General features: G+C 48.5%; 1 non-coding gene across 1 annotated transcript; it reads right to left on the reverse strand.

Moving 5' to 3' along the window:
* Positions 1 to 3,955: 3,955 nt before the first annotated feature.
* On the reverse strand, positions 3,956 to 4,027 carry TRNAD-GUC (transfer RNA aspartic acid (anticodon GUC)). Its single transcript has one exon. It is a non-coding gene; the product is annotated as a tRNA-Asp (tRNA).
* Positions 4,028 to 14,853: the final 10,826 nt, after the last annotated feature.

The following is a 14,853-nucleotide window of genomic DNA, read 5'->3' on the forward strand; positions in this document are numbered from 1 at the left end:
GAGGTGGGGGCCACTGTCATAGTCCTATCAAATAACAGGGTTAGTTAGTTTGGTTAACAGGGGCTTTCACCTAATCTAATTAGGTGGGACCCATTTGTCATTTGCTAACAACCTTAATTAGCATTAATTTAATACTACTAAACTAAACCTACTACTACTAGTAAACAAGGGCCGGCCGTTCGTGCGGGAGACATAGCCAGCGCTGTGCTCACACATGCACACAAGCACACGCCACACTCAGCCATGGCCTTGGCCAAGGCCATGACCAACTGCAAGCAGCATGCGGCAGCAGGTAACCACACTACGCAACGGCAACGGCAACGCAGCAGCAAAGAGCAGCACCAGTGGCTAGGAGTAGCAAGCAGCAACGACAGCGCAGGGGCAGCAGCAGCTGGCTCGCGGGCACTGGCGTGCGCGCACGAAACGGCCATGGCGCCAGCGAAGACGGGCAGCAGCGGCAGCAAGCAGCATCAACAAGCGGCGGCAATAGAGCAGCAGCGGCGACGGGCGCAGGTGGCTGCAGGAGGACGCGGGCGAAGCGGCCAGAGGGCGTGGTGGCGGAATGAGCTCGGGTCAGGCGGGCAGCAGCGTCTACGGCGATGGATCCACGCGAAGGAAGAAGAGGATCGACGGATGGGCTCACAGGGGGGGGGGGGGGGGGGGGGCGTAGGCGAACTCGGCGAGGTCGGGGGCGGTCGAGGCAGCGCGGATCGAGGCGAAATCGATCTCGATCCCGTCGTTCGGCGGTGCCCTGGCTCTATCTGGACTTGTAGACGACGTGGAAGACGACGGGGAAGCCGGGGGACACACTATCTTGGCGCAGGGACGACGGTGGCCGCGACAATGACGACGGCGAGTGCGGTCACCACACGAGCTCCGAGCTTGTTTTCGAGCAGATGAGGAGCGGCACGATGGGGGGAATGAGAGGGGATCGATCGAGAGCAGGCTAGGGTTTTCGATGGACGCGTTTATAGGTCGTGGGGGCGACGTGGAGACCATCCATGGCTAAGGCGGCTCGGATGCGCGCCACGCCCTCCTCTGCCTCCTGTAGCGTGAGGTAAGGGATGCTGGAGGTGGGCTGGGCTGTTTTTCTTGATAGGCCTGGGTCCAGTAGTGTAGGTCCTTTTCTTTTTCCCTTTTCTGTTTACCCTTTTCTGTTTCTTTTTATTTATTTGCTTTTCTTTCACTGTTTGCATTTTTATAGAAATAGAAAATGATTTCTTTTCCACAAAGTAATTGGCACATAAATACTAGGCCATATATTAAGGGTGCACACAAGGTTTGGGGTTAACTGGACAAGCTTAACTAATTATTTATTTTGAAAAGGCCATTTTATGTGATGTTGGATCATTTATTATTTTCCTAGGAATTGATTTTGTGAGTCAAGTGAAGTTAGTTTCAACATGGCAATGAACACGGGAATTTATAGATTTATTCGAGCATTTTAGTTTTAATATTTGAAATTTTTTATTGTTTGACTTTGTTTTAGATTTGAAATTTCAACCGGTTTCGAACCAACGCGAGTTTAAGAACAGTAATCGTGGTGACATGACACCATTAGAAGGGGATTACTGTAGCTTAATTATTCGGGCGTCACAGCCCTCGAGGTGCGTCAGCACGCCCTCGAGTGTGTGGCCGGGGACGCCCCACCACAGGCGGCGCCCTCGCTGTTCTTCATGCCGCCGCCGACCATCACACCGTTGGTGGACGCCAGCCGCTGCTGCTGACAGCGCTGGAAGTACGCCGCCCAAGCCGCGTAGTTGTCGGCGACGTACTGGGGGAGGGAGAGCTGGGCGTCGGTGAGGGAGGCGCGCACGACCTCGACCTCGTCGGCGAAGTACCTGGGTTTGGCCACGGCGTCGGGCAACGGGAGAATGGGCACTCCCCCGTTGCTGAGCTCCAGCTCGTCGGCCCGGCGCGCATGTCCTGCGGCGCCGGGATGTTCGCCTGGAACAGGAGTCAAGACTCCTGTTCGCGGAGCGAGCGGCGGCCGAAGCCGTTGGCCGCCGCCTCATCTCCGGGGAAACGTTGGGCCATCAGGAGAGGGAGGGAGAGCGAGGGCTCGACGGCGGCGCTCGGGAGAGGGGGGGCTAGGCGGCGGCTCTCGGGAGAGGCAGAGCTCGGCGGCTAGGGCTAGGGCTGGTGTGGCCAGAGGCGAGGGAGGCCGCCGGTTTTATATAGCCGCGTCGCGCCCGTGTGTACGCGTGCGAGGAAGGGGAGGCGTCGGCGCGCCGTCCGGTGACGCGCCGCCCGTGAGGAATCAATGGTAAGGCTGACCGGCGGCAGCCTTGCCATTGATTCCCCGCGGGAAACCGAGGCGTGAGGGGAAGACGACGCGTGGTGTCGCTGACGCGGCGGGCCCGCGGCTCTTTCGCGCCAAAACCGCTCGCCTCGGCGTCCCCGAGCGCCCCCCAGCGCGTCGGGGTCGGCCTGGGTCTGTTGGCGCTAATTTCGGCTCAGGCCGGCAAAAATCGGGCTCCTGGGGCACGATTGGGCCGATTTTTTTGCGCCGGCGCGAAAAAATCGCCTGAGGAAGTCTTTCTGAGGGCGCGGCTGAAGATGCTTTTATATGCTCATCTATTTCGTTGATCATCCGCGTAGCTTTTCAGGTTGCATGCATAGTGTGGATTCAGGGTACTAGATATGAGATACACTGTTGTGGACATGGCGATTTGATGATTGACTAGTCATTGTTGTCAACATATAGGGTGCCAGATTTGATATACCTGGCGGTAGATGCTCTAACAAATGACACAACTATCTTTAAACGGATAATAAGCAAATGAAAGGAATAACATATTCAGAAGAAGAAGAAGAATATGCAATTGCCCGTCACATCCTTTGTTGATATATGCCCGTCAGCGAGAGGAGCACATGCCAGCAGAAAACCGGAACACGATGTTGTGGTCGTCTTTGTGCCTTTGGCTATCCCCTTGGTGCCCGGCGAGGAGGTGGCGTGTATAGTCTCGACGACGACCATATATATTAGGGATGATGGAAACCAGAGTTGAGATGTTAGACAACGGCCCATCCAGATAGGATAATGTAGTACATTAACAATATGCATGAGCATAGATCAGGATAATGATTCTAGTGAAGACGAATCTAGCTTAAATTCTATTTCTATTCTACTTATGCAACTAAGAGAATAAAACAAACAAAAACATATTCCAACCCTGATTGGGGTTTAAGAATCATCTTGACACAGTTAATCATGAGAAAAAAAAAGGAATGGCCAAAGGGTGGCCGATAATTTTTTTTGGATTGGTTGATTTTTCTGAACCGTCCAGCCAATGACCAGATGGTCATCTTCCACCTACTGTCCTCCCCTATTCATCTTCTTTGCCAAACCGTCCATGACCACCGGCCAAACTGCTTGCCTCGGCCACCCCACTCTCCTCACCATCGCGTTGGCGCCAACCATCATGGCCATCCCTCTAAACCGGCGAACTACTAAAATTTCTTGCACCCTGAACCGTTAACCTTTGAACTCGCCTCCGCCTACATTTGTTCCTAGCTGAGGCCTTGACGGCGTTTTGCCCTGCCCCGAGCTTCCTTCTTCCTTCCCAACAAAATCGACTGAGCCAAATTCGAAAATCTAAGAACTTCTTCCGGTTAAATCGGAGAAAAAGACCGACATAAACGCATAACATACAATACTAACTCATTTGATCTACAAATATAACACTGGTTCATTTAAATTTGAGCTAGCAAATATAGCTGCAAAACGTACACTCTTCATCGAACAGAGGGAATAGTCCTTATGCACGCGCATGCTTTGCCATTGCAACAACAAATTTGTAGCACGGCAGAAAATGTTTTGGCAGGGCTGTAGAGGGAACGGGGTACTTTTCGAGGGTGCATACGATAAATAGGCCCGGACGGGCCAGGCGAGCTCTCAGCAGGCCGAAAAGAACCGGCCTGGCCTGTCGTGGGCCGCAAAACCAAAAAAAATCGCCGTTGCCGGGGATCGAACCCGGGTCACCCGCGTGACAGGCGGGAATACTTACCACTATACTACAACGACCCCGATGCTAATACTTCTCAACCGAGCCTACTTAGACGCGCTGACTACCCATAAAACGTTGTCCATTTCTGTGGTTCAGTTTTTGTGCGTGCTCCACATCACGGTGGTTGCATGTTCCGGGGTAAATCGTCTATCTTGGGCGCAATGAGCGAGAGGGACAGTGCTCAGGAAGAGGCGACACTCACATAATTTTGATCAAACATGGAGAAGCAATGGTTCCCGAAACAACCAGAGCGAGGATCTTCAGCCCTAGAAAGAAGAACATCCCTCGGTGTGGCCTCAAGGTTCAAGCTGACTGTTGCAGCCTTCGGTGGACAATATTCGAGTTTCACGGCATGGTCTCATGTTCCTGGGGTTAAGTACTAGCTCGGCATCCCGCTTTGTCCCGCAAAACCTAGATGTCACCATGTCGCGGGAGGACGAGAATGCTCTAGATGAACATGATTCGATATTTCTCGATGAACCCAACACTGTTATACTGCGAGAAAACAAATCGTTGGATATATTATGTCTCTCATGAGTGTTTGCTTCTTGGGTTTGCCTGCCTAGTTAAATGAGAGGGCTGCCCCCCTAAGGAAACTATGGTAAATATTTTAGTATTTTTAGCGGGATTATACCAGTGCATTGATTATTTGAGTGTGTTTTATAGCATTTTATATGAGGTTTTGAATTATCCTCTTTCTTATGATTAATCAAAGGATGTTTATGCAATAATTGTGATGCACACTACAACTCGTTATTACAGTTTACTGAACTGGGTTGCCCCCTCCCCCTCCCATGCACGCCTGATGGTCAACAAGCTTCTCCATTGCCTTTCTTGGCGGCATATCTGAATGGTGCTCCGTTGTACTCAGTCTTAATAGCCCACTAGATCATTGATGGCGCGCGTTGCTGCGCCCGTCTGTTTCTATGGTATAATGTTTGGGATTGATGCGTATATATGGACGGATTTACTTGTCAACATGCTACCTAACATATTATGGCGGTGTATAGATTCCACCTAAGAATTAGACGGTTTCATTGGAATGTTCGTATGTACTATATTTGTTGGGTTTACACACTCTAAACCCTACTTCCATGACCCAGTAAAAGGGCTCCATTATCTACATCGGTGCCGAAGGTGTCTATAAATGACTCATATGGGTTGTGTGTATTGGTGCAGGGACCATGGGCTTCGATCCCTTTGCAAACCATTGTAATTCAAGAATTTAAAAGAGATCTAACTAAAAGTGCAAAGATCAACATACCAATATAAACATTAATATTATTCAATAAACATCAAGAATGATTTTGGTGCTCACCTCGATTTATAGGTCAATATGACAATTGATACACGTTTTAATTCATGTAGCAATTACCTTATGGTAAATAAAACATCAAGCCGCGACAAAATTCAAATTTTACATACTGAGGATAAAATAATAAAAGTATTCATGATCATAATTGTACCATATTCTAGAAGATTGCTGTAACGCCCCGAGACCATTGTGCCAGGTGTCTTCCAGTTATTTGCCGGCGTTGCCATGTCATTTGCTTGCGTGTTGCATCTTGCCATGTCACCATGTGCATTGCATCATCATGTTTTTCAAAACTTGCATATGTCCCGGTCTCCTCGTTCCTTCCGTTGTTCGTTCTGAGCCCAGACACACTTGCACGCGCCCGCGGCATGTCCGAAATATTATTTTATAAGTGGCGGGAAAATATTCTCGGAATGGGATGAGAGTTGGCATGCGGTGTTGTTTTGTTGTCAGTAGACCGCCTACCAAGTTTCATCGCATTCGGAGTCCGTTTGATGCCCCAACGGATAAATATAGCGGCAATAGTAGCCGGTCTAACGTCGGACGTTTTCGATCTCCGAAAACAGTCGCCGGGCCTCCCTCTCCTCTCTTCTCTCAGCTCGAGACCGTCTACACAGCTCACAACCTACCGCCAGGCCCTACCTAACCTCTCTCGTCAGCCCGCGACCCTCCTCGCGCGCGCGCCCGAAAGCTGTCCCAGACCCGACTCAGGCTGTCGCTACCGTTGTGTCCGGAACATCCCCAAACGTCTACAAAACGTCACCGTTTTCTTATTTGGACCTCCTAACTATTTTTTTCTCGACCGCCCGATTACGACCGGAGGGATCCGATAGCCCCTAAACCTAGTCCCCTACTATATAAACCGACCTAACCCTAAAATCTAGGGACCTTGTCCCATCAGTCCCATCCATCCCGCCGCCGCCACTCTCGTCCTCGGATTCCTCACCGAACCAATCCCTGCATCCCTCCCGATCCAAACCACCGGCCTCCTTCTCGGAACCACCGCCGCCTCCACCTTCTCCTCCTCTGTCTCCGGGACGAGTCCGGCCGCCGGCAGTCGCTTTCGTCCGAGGCCACAGGAGTCCTATCACTGCTTTCCTTCCCGTGTTTCTCTCCTTCTCTACGGCTTCTCTGAATATTTTCCTCGCAGAATCCCCACGCCATGGATGCGCCCCACCGAAGCTTGAACCTCTGTAGCCGCCATGCCCGACGCCTCCCAAGGAGCTCCTTGCAGCCTTCCGTCCACGGCGTCTCGTGCTGGACCTCGCCGGACCACTTCATCGACGTCGCCATCCCCTGCCTCGCCATCCCCTGTCGCGGCCTCCCCTGCTTCGGCCTTGCCGTCGAGCCGAGCCCCCGCATGTCCCCGTCTGATTCTGGCTGGGTCCCCGCCGAGGCCGGCTTGCCGGAGTTCTAGCCAGTGCACCTCCTCCAGGTCCTTGCCCAACCGCTTGCCTCCCGCTCGCGTTGACGCTGCCGCTCACCTGCATCGAGTCTGTTTCCCCTGTAGGCTTCGTCTCCAGCAGTGCCGTGCTTCACCTCGAACCGCTGCATCGTGGCCGCGTTGACCCTTCCCCGATTGATCCAAGGCAGACCGGCCCAGCGCGCCTCCTCCCGTGCCAGACCGCAATCGGCCTGCCCGGCCTCCTCCCACCGAACTGGGCTTGGCCCATCTAGGTGAGCGCCAGCCCCTCCTCTCTGCTGGGCCGCCAACCAGATCCGGTCCGTATCCTGTTTTTTTACATAGAACGTTTTTTTCTATTATCCCGAGATAGCAGTTTTGCAGTTTAGCACCTAAACTCCATGCATATAACAACTCATTAACAGTGCATCATATGTAAAAACTTTATATATAAAACTTGCTCAGAATTTTGTGTAGGTTAATAATTTGCAACTTTCATCCATGTCTAAAATGTTTAAAATGATGTTTGTTTAAATTTTCCCATATGCCATGCTAAAATGATTTATTTCATAACTAAATAACCGTAGCTCGGTTTTAAATAAATTATATATGTAAATGGGGTAGAATTGTGCCTAGTTTAACATGGTGACATTGCTTTGCATGTTTAACAACTATAAAATATGGTTTAGGGCAGAACAGTACCAAACCTAATATATGCATATGAGGAGTTTCCAGACTTGTTGTTTTGTTGTCCCGGCCGCATTTAAACTTGCCTAGATTAGATAGTTTCATCATGCTTCACCTCTTGCCATGCTAACACCATTTAATGTTGTTGGGTACATAAACGAGATTGAACTAAATGACCAAATGTGGTGTTTCGTCAATATGCAACGGAGTTGCATAATGAGCTCCACTTAATTTGTAGGATTGTTTGTGCACTTTGCCTTGCCATGCATATTTAAACCGGACATGCATCATACTCGATTGTGCATCATGCCATGTTGATGTGTTGGTTGTTTACTATGTTGTTTGCTTCTTTCCGGGTTGCCTTTCTCGTGAGCTTCGGTTCCGTTCCGGAGTTGTGAGGATCCGTTCGACTACGTCCGTTTGTCTTCTTCATGGACTCGTTCTTCTTCCTTGCGGGATCTCAGGCAAGATGATCATACCCTCGAAATCACTACTATCTTTGCTTTGCTAGTTGCTCGCTCTTTTGCTATGCCTATGCTGCGATACCTACCACTTGCTTATCATGCCTCCCATATTGTTAAACCAAGCCTCTAACCCACCTTGTCCTAGCAAACCGTTGATTGGCTATGTTACCGCTTTGCTCAGCCCCTCTTATAGCGTTGTTAGTTGCAGGTGAAGATTGAAGTTTGTTCCTTGTTGGAACATGGAGATGTCGCTCCTTGTTGGGACATGTTTACTTGTTGATATATCACAATATATCTTATTTAATTAATGCATCTATATACTTGGTAAAGGGTGGAAGGCTCGGCCTTATGCCTGGTGTTTTGTTCCACTCTTGCCGCCCTAGTTTCCGTCATATCGGTGTTATGTTCCCGGATTTTGCGTTCCTCACGCGGTTGGGCTATTATGGGAACCCCTTGACAGTTCGCCTTAAGTAAAGCTCTTCCAGCAATGCCCAACATTGGTTTTACCATTCGCCACCTAGCCTTTTTCTTTCCCTTGGGTCGGCCAGCCCAAGGGTCATCATTATTTTACCCCCCCGGGCCAGTGCTTCTCTGAGTGTTGGTCCAACTGAGCGATGTCCGAGGCTACCAGGGGCAACTCTAGGCTGGCTTACCCGACGTCTGGCTCATCTGAGTGTGCCTTGAGAAAGAGATATGTGCAGCTCCTATCGGGATTTGTCGGCACATTCGGGCGGTGTTGCTGGTTTAGTTTTACCCTGTCGAAATGTCTTGTTGTACCGGGATACCGAGTCTGATCGGAATGTCTCGGGAGGAGGTCTATTCCTTTGTTGACCGTGAGAGCTTGTGATGGGCTAAGTTGGGACACCCCTGCAGGGATTTGAACTTTCGAAAGCCGTGCCCGCGGTTATGGGCAGATGGGAATTTGTTAACGTCCGGTTGTAGAAAACCTGAAGTCGACCTTAATTAAAATGAATCAACCGCGTGTGTAACCGTGATGGTCTCTTTCCGGTGGGGTCCGGGAAGTGAACACGGTTGTTGGAGTTATGCTTGACGTAGGTTGCTATAGGATCACTTCTTGATCATACTTTTATCGACCGTGCTTTGCCTTCTCTTCTCGCTCTCATTTGCGTATGTTACCCACCATATATGCTAGTCGCTTGCTGCAGCTTCGCCTCATGCCTTTACCTTACCCATAAGCTTAAATAGTCTTGATCGCGAGGGTGCGAGATTGCTGAGTCCCCGTGGCTCACAGATACTTCCAAAACCAGCTTGCAGGTGCCAATGAGTCCGTGCAGATGACGCAACCAAGCTCAGGAGGAGCTCGTTGAAGATCTTGTCCTTTATGTTGATTCTTTCTAGTTGATCAGTAGTGGAGCCCAGTTGGGGTCGATCGGGGACCTTTGTCGCATTTGGGGTTCTTCTTTTAATTTGGTTCCGTAGTCGGACCTTGATTGTATCTGGTTGATGTAATGCTTTATTCATGTAATTGTGTGAAGTGGCGATTGTAAGCCAACTATGTATCTCTTTCCCTTATGTATTACATGGGTTGTGTGAAGATTACCTCACTTGCGAAATTGCTTTCAATGCGGTTATGCCTGTAAGTCGTGCTTCGACACGTGGGAGATATAGCCGCATCGAGGGCGTTGCAAGTTGGTAATCAGAGCCTTCCCCGACCTTAGGAGCCCCATTGCTTGATCGTTTTTAGCAGCCGAGTTGTGTCTAGAAAAATGTTTTGAGTCATTTAGGAATTATATATCGGAGAGTTTAGGAATTCTTTTTACTTCCCAGTCTCCTCATCGCTCTGGTAAGGCATCCTGATGTAGAGTTTTGACTCTTCTCTTCTCAAATTTCACTAAATTTTTTTTTAGGATCACGCGGGTATCTTGGAATCGTTCCGATGGTTTTATGATGAGAACATTGTCTTGGTGCCTCCTGTCAGGGGTTTTGTGGAAGTGTCCTGGGGAGTTGAGCTCTGAGGTGTTGTCGTCATAATTTTATCGTTGCAGTTCTGGAATACCTGAGCTTAGTACGCCGACATCGAAAATCTCTTTTATGCAGTTCGTTGGTGAGATAACCTCGACGCCACCTAGTACTGGGGCGGGAGTTCGGGAGTATTGACATAACTCGTATAACGGATGCTTTTCGAAGGTTGAGGTAGATGATTTCCGAAGGTTTCTTGGTTATGTGTTGAAGGATGGATACAGCTGGATGTAGGATTTGCTAGTTTTGGGTGAGATATTATGCTTCCCCTGTATCCCCAACACCTGATTGCATAACCGGAAAATTTCGGGAGTTTCATAGGTGGGAATTCAAGTAGCTCTTAGGATATCTTTCCGACAGATTTATGATATGAAATTGGGGTTCGACGTCTAGTGGTCCGCCTATTCACGGTCGGTTTTACAGTGGTCTCGTTGTGTCTTAAAGAGCCCTTGGCTATGTCGACTCGGGGACGCTTCATATGTCATGTGCACTGCCTTGTACATGATGGTGCTGTACGATCGAGCCCGTGTAGGCCCCACCACGAAAACTTCGGACGAAATCTCTATCAGATGTTTGTTCTGGCTTATTCCGCAAGCCAATCCTTTGTTTTGTTTTGAGTTGTGGTATTCAAGTTGCTTCAATGTCAAGTGTTGATTCCATACCTTCCCCAAATGGTGTTCTCATACTCCGATGTGAATACTAATCATTCTGGATAATCGAGTTTGTCATGTCAATTCTTTTTCCAACCGATGCGCTTCTCTTCGAGATGATCCCATCTTTCTCCCCATCAGCAAGATCAATTATCATTTCTTCTCAACGGTGTTTGTTTCATCCATCCCAAGTTGCCTTTGTTTTCCCACCCTTTTTCTTCGAAGACTCAGATTTCTTTATCAAGTATCTACCTTACGAATATGAAGTCTCTCCATTCTTTTCCGTCAATATTCTTACCCGATGGTTCTCATGAAGATGTTCTACTAGTTCATCATTCTTCATTCTTTTTCTTCTCCGGTGGTTTAAATTCAAGATTTGTTGATCATATCCCTTTTTCTCGTTTCAAATGCTTTCTCATGCCAGTGCACCTCTTAATCACCCACTTCTCGCTATTCAATCGTTCTGGAGTGTTCAAGATATCTCGAGGCTGTTATCTCATTCAAGCCATCTAAATCTTACCCGTGCATTATCTCTTCCTAAGTAATCGTTCAACGGTGTTTCTTTTGAGTGGGCCCTAACCCACAGGTCTTTCCCAGGATCTTACCTGACTCTTCTAATTTTTACCGGAGCTATTCTCAAATCTTTTAAAGTTTGATGTAAGAATGAATTATCTTTAGTCAGATGGTTTCTCCAAGTTCTGTCAAATTCTTTTCATCATTGGTTCAACCTTTCTAATTTTCATTCCGGAGTGCCTCAACAATTCATGACGGTGTTTCTCGTCGTCATTCTCAACATTGAAGACCGAAGAAGAATTTCTCCTCCATATCTTGCTCCATTCTCCTCAAGATTCATGGTGCTAGCTTGTTGCCATCCTCTCATAATTATTTTCGATTGTGAGATATTCTTTTCATCCTTTCGGAGTAATTCAGGAGTATTTTTCAGTTTGATTTCTCTGGAGGCCATCAACCCAGAAGTATTCATCTCAGCTTTCAGCTATCATTCTCCAAATCTTACCGGTGCATCGCTCAAATATTATCTAATCAGTTCACGATCTCTTCGTTCACTTGTATCTACATCCCCTCAAGTATCGTCATTCGTTTTCCAATTCTTTCCGGTGATTCATCCCTTTTACTTCGTTCATATCCAATCCTTACGGTGGTTCTTCCAAGATTCTTATTCCTTCGTTTATCATATCAATTTATTCATTCATGCCTTCCAAATTCTACCGGTGGATCGTTGAAGACTATTCCAAGTTTGCACAATATCTATCTTAATCCTTTCTATGAGAATAAGTACTATGTCAAATCCATTGCTTGTCATCAATTTAATGGGTGAAGGATAAGCATAATGTAATTCTTATTCTTGATTCACCTATATGATTAATTCCCTATTCCGGAGGTTCATCAAAATTCTTGATCTCAATTGCTCATCTTATTTATTTTCCGAAGTTCCAACCTCTTTCAATTATATCGCCACGGAGATCCATCTAACCATTGCAAGGTTTCACCTTGTGTTTTCAACTTCTCTTTCTTTTCGCTATCCTTTTTGTTTACCGGAGTTCTTCATGGAGATCTACATGATGGTTCATCAAGGATTTAATTCCTTCTCAAAGGGTTCATCGACATTCTTTGCTAAGAAGCTCAAGTTTTCTTCATCTTGCTATCCGGAGTGCAATTCTTTCTTCCGTATCTTTGGAGGTGGTATTATGTCATTCTTGATAATTTGAGTTCATGTTTCATGATTCACACATTGTTAAGAATGAGGTATTTTAAATCCATCAACCTATTCGTTGGAATTGTCTTGGGTTATATTTCACCTATAGCCTTCCCTAAGGATTGTTGCTAATTTTGGTGCTTATAAATGATCCAAGTTCTTCATTTATCCTCCCGGTGATATAAGTTTCTCGTCTCCTTGTTCATACCAATCCAATTCTTCTTCCCGTGAGTGGCAGGTTGTCACCTCATAATTTTGAGATGTATTCCATAAGACCATATCAAGCTTATTCTTTTCGTTGTTGTTAATTCAACAACTCCGTTCGACCCTTCTCCTAAATATGCTTTTTCAAGCTCAATTGAGGTAGAAGATGTTGTTTTCTCCTCCATTCTTTTGATTCCATTATTTTATCTCTTCCAGAGGCATTGTGGTGTTGCTCTCCTCACTCTTCATCTCGGATTGTCAGGTATATGTTCTTTGCGTGCTCATCCTTTTAACCGGAGTGTCATGGCCTCTTTTCAAGTATCCTCTCATCCTGTCAAGATCATGTTCAATTCCTTCCATTTCCAACCGGAGTATTGCCGTAATTGATCTTTATCGTTCTTTGTGCTTCTCGTTTCAACCGGAGTGCTTGCTTGTAATTCTTGTTCATTGCAACCTTTTTCTTATGTCTTCAACCTACAAGGTTCTAGTAATGTTCCTTGTTCCTCTTGTCTAACGGAGTGTTTTCAACTTTGTTCATCTTCGTTGTATTGTTTTTTTTCAATTTGTTTAACCTCTCAAGGTTCTTTGGTCTCACTCGTTTGTCAAAGAAGCAACTTAGTTTTACCTCTTCTCTTTCTCTTCCGTTGTCCCTCCGGTGCCATTCTAAATCTCGGGACGAGATCCTCTCATAGTGGTGGAGTGTTGTAACGCCCCGAGACCGTTGCGCCAGGTGTCTTCCAGTTATTCGCCGGCGTTGCCATGTCATTTGCTTGCGTGTTGCATCTTGCCATGTCACCATGTGCATTGCATCATCATGTTTTTCAAAACTTGCATATGTCCCGGTCTCCTCGTTCCTTCCGTTGTTCGTTCTGAGCCCAGACACACTTGCACGCGCCCGCGGCATGTCCGAAATATTATTTTATCAGTGGCGGGAAAATGTTCTCGGAATGGGATGAGAGTTGGCATGCGGTGTTGTTTTGTTGTCAGTAGACCGCCTGCCAAGTTTCATCACATTCGGAGTCCGTTTGATGCCCCAACGGATAAATATAGCGGCAATAGTAGCCGGTCTAACGTCGGACGTTTTCGATCTCCGAAAACAGTCGTCGGGCCTCCCTCTCCTCTCTTGTCTCAGCTCGAGACCGTCTACACAGCTCACAACCTACCGCCAGGCCCTACCTAACCTCTCTCGTCAGCCCGCGACCCTCCTCGCGCGCGCGCCCGAAAGCTGTCCCAGACTCGACTCGGGCTGTCGCTACCGTTGTGTCTGGAACATCCCCAAACGTCTACAAAACGTCACCATTTTCTTATTTGGACCTCCTAACTATTTTTTTCTCGACCGCCCGATTACGATCGGAGGGATCCGATAGCCCCTAAACCTAGTCCCCTACTATATAAACCGACCTAACCCTAAAATCTAGGGACCTTGTCCCATCAGTCCCATCCATCCCGCCGCCGCCACTCTCGTCCTCGGATTCCTCACCGAACCAATCCCTGCATCCCTCCCGATCCAAACCACCGGCCTCCTTCTTGGAACCACCGCCACCTCCACCTTCTCCTCCTCTGTCTCCGGGACGAGTCCGGCCGCCGGCAGTCGCTTTCGTCCGAGGCCACAGGAGTCCTATCACTGCTTTCCTTCCCGTGTTTCTCTCCTTCTCTACGGCTTCTCTGAATATTTTCCTCACAGAATCCCCACGCCATGGATGCGCCCCACCGAAGCTTGAACCTCTGTAGCCGCCATGCCCGACGCCTCCCAAGGAGCTCCTTGCAGCCTTCCGTCCACGGCGTCTCGTGCTGGACCTCGCCGGACCACTTCATCGACGTCGCCATCCCCTGCCTCGCCATCCCCTGTCGCGGCCTCCCCTGCTTCGGCCTTGCTGTCGAGCCGAGCCCCCGCATGTCCCCGTCTGATTCTGGCTGGGTCCCCGCCGAGGCCGGCTTGCCGGAGTTCTAGCCAGTGCACCTCCTCCAGGTCCTTGCCCAACCGCTTGCCTCCCGCTCGCGTTGACGCTGCCGCTCACCTGCATCGAGTCTGTTTCCCCTGTAGGCTTCGTCTCCAGCAGTGCCGTGCTTCACCTCGAACCGCTGCATCGTGGCCGCGTTGACCCTTCCCCGATTGATCCAAGGCAGACCGGCCCAGCGCGCCTCCTCCCGTGCCAGACCGCAATCGGCCTGCCCGGCCTCCTCCCACCGAACTGGGCTTGGCCCATCTAGGTGAGCGCCAGCCCCTCCTCTCTGCTGGGCCGCCAACCAGATCCGGTCCGTATCCTGTTTTTTTTACATAGAACGTTTTTTTCTATTATCCCGAGATAGCAGTTTTGCAGTTTAGCACCTAAACTCCATGCATATAACAACTCATTAACAGTGCATCATATGTAAAAACTTTATATATAAAACTTGCTCAGAATTTTGTGTAGGTTAATAATTTGC

The sequence above is a fragment of the Triticum urartu genome, chromosome 7A, assembly GCF_056163025.1.
Source record: "Triticum urartu cultivar PI428250 chromosome 7A, HENAU_Tu73, whole genome shotgun sequence".
Taxonomy (NCBI): domain Eukaryota; kingdom Viridiplantae; phylum Streptophyta; class Magnoliopsida; order Poales; family Poaceae; genus Triticum; species Triticum urartu.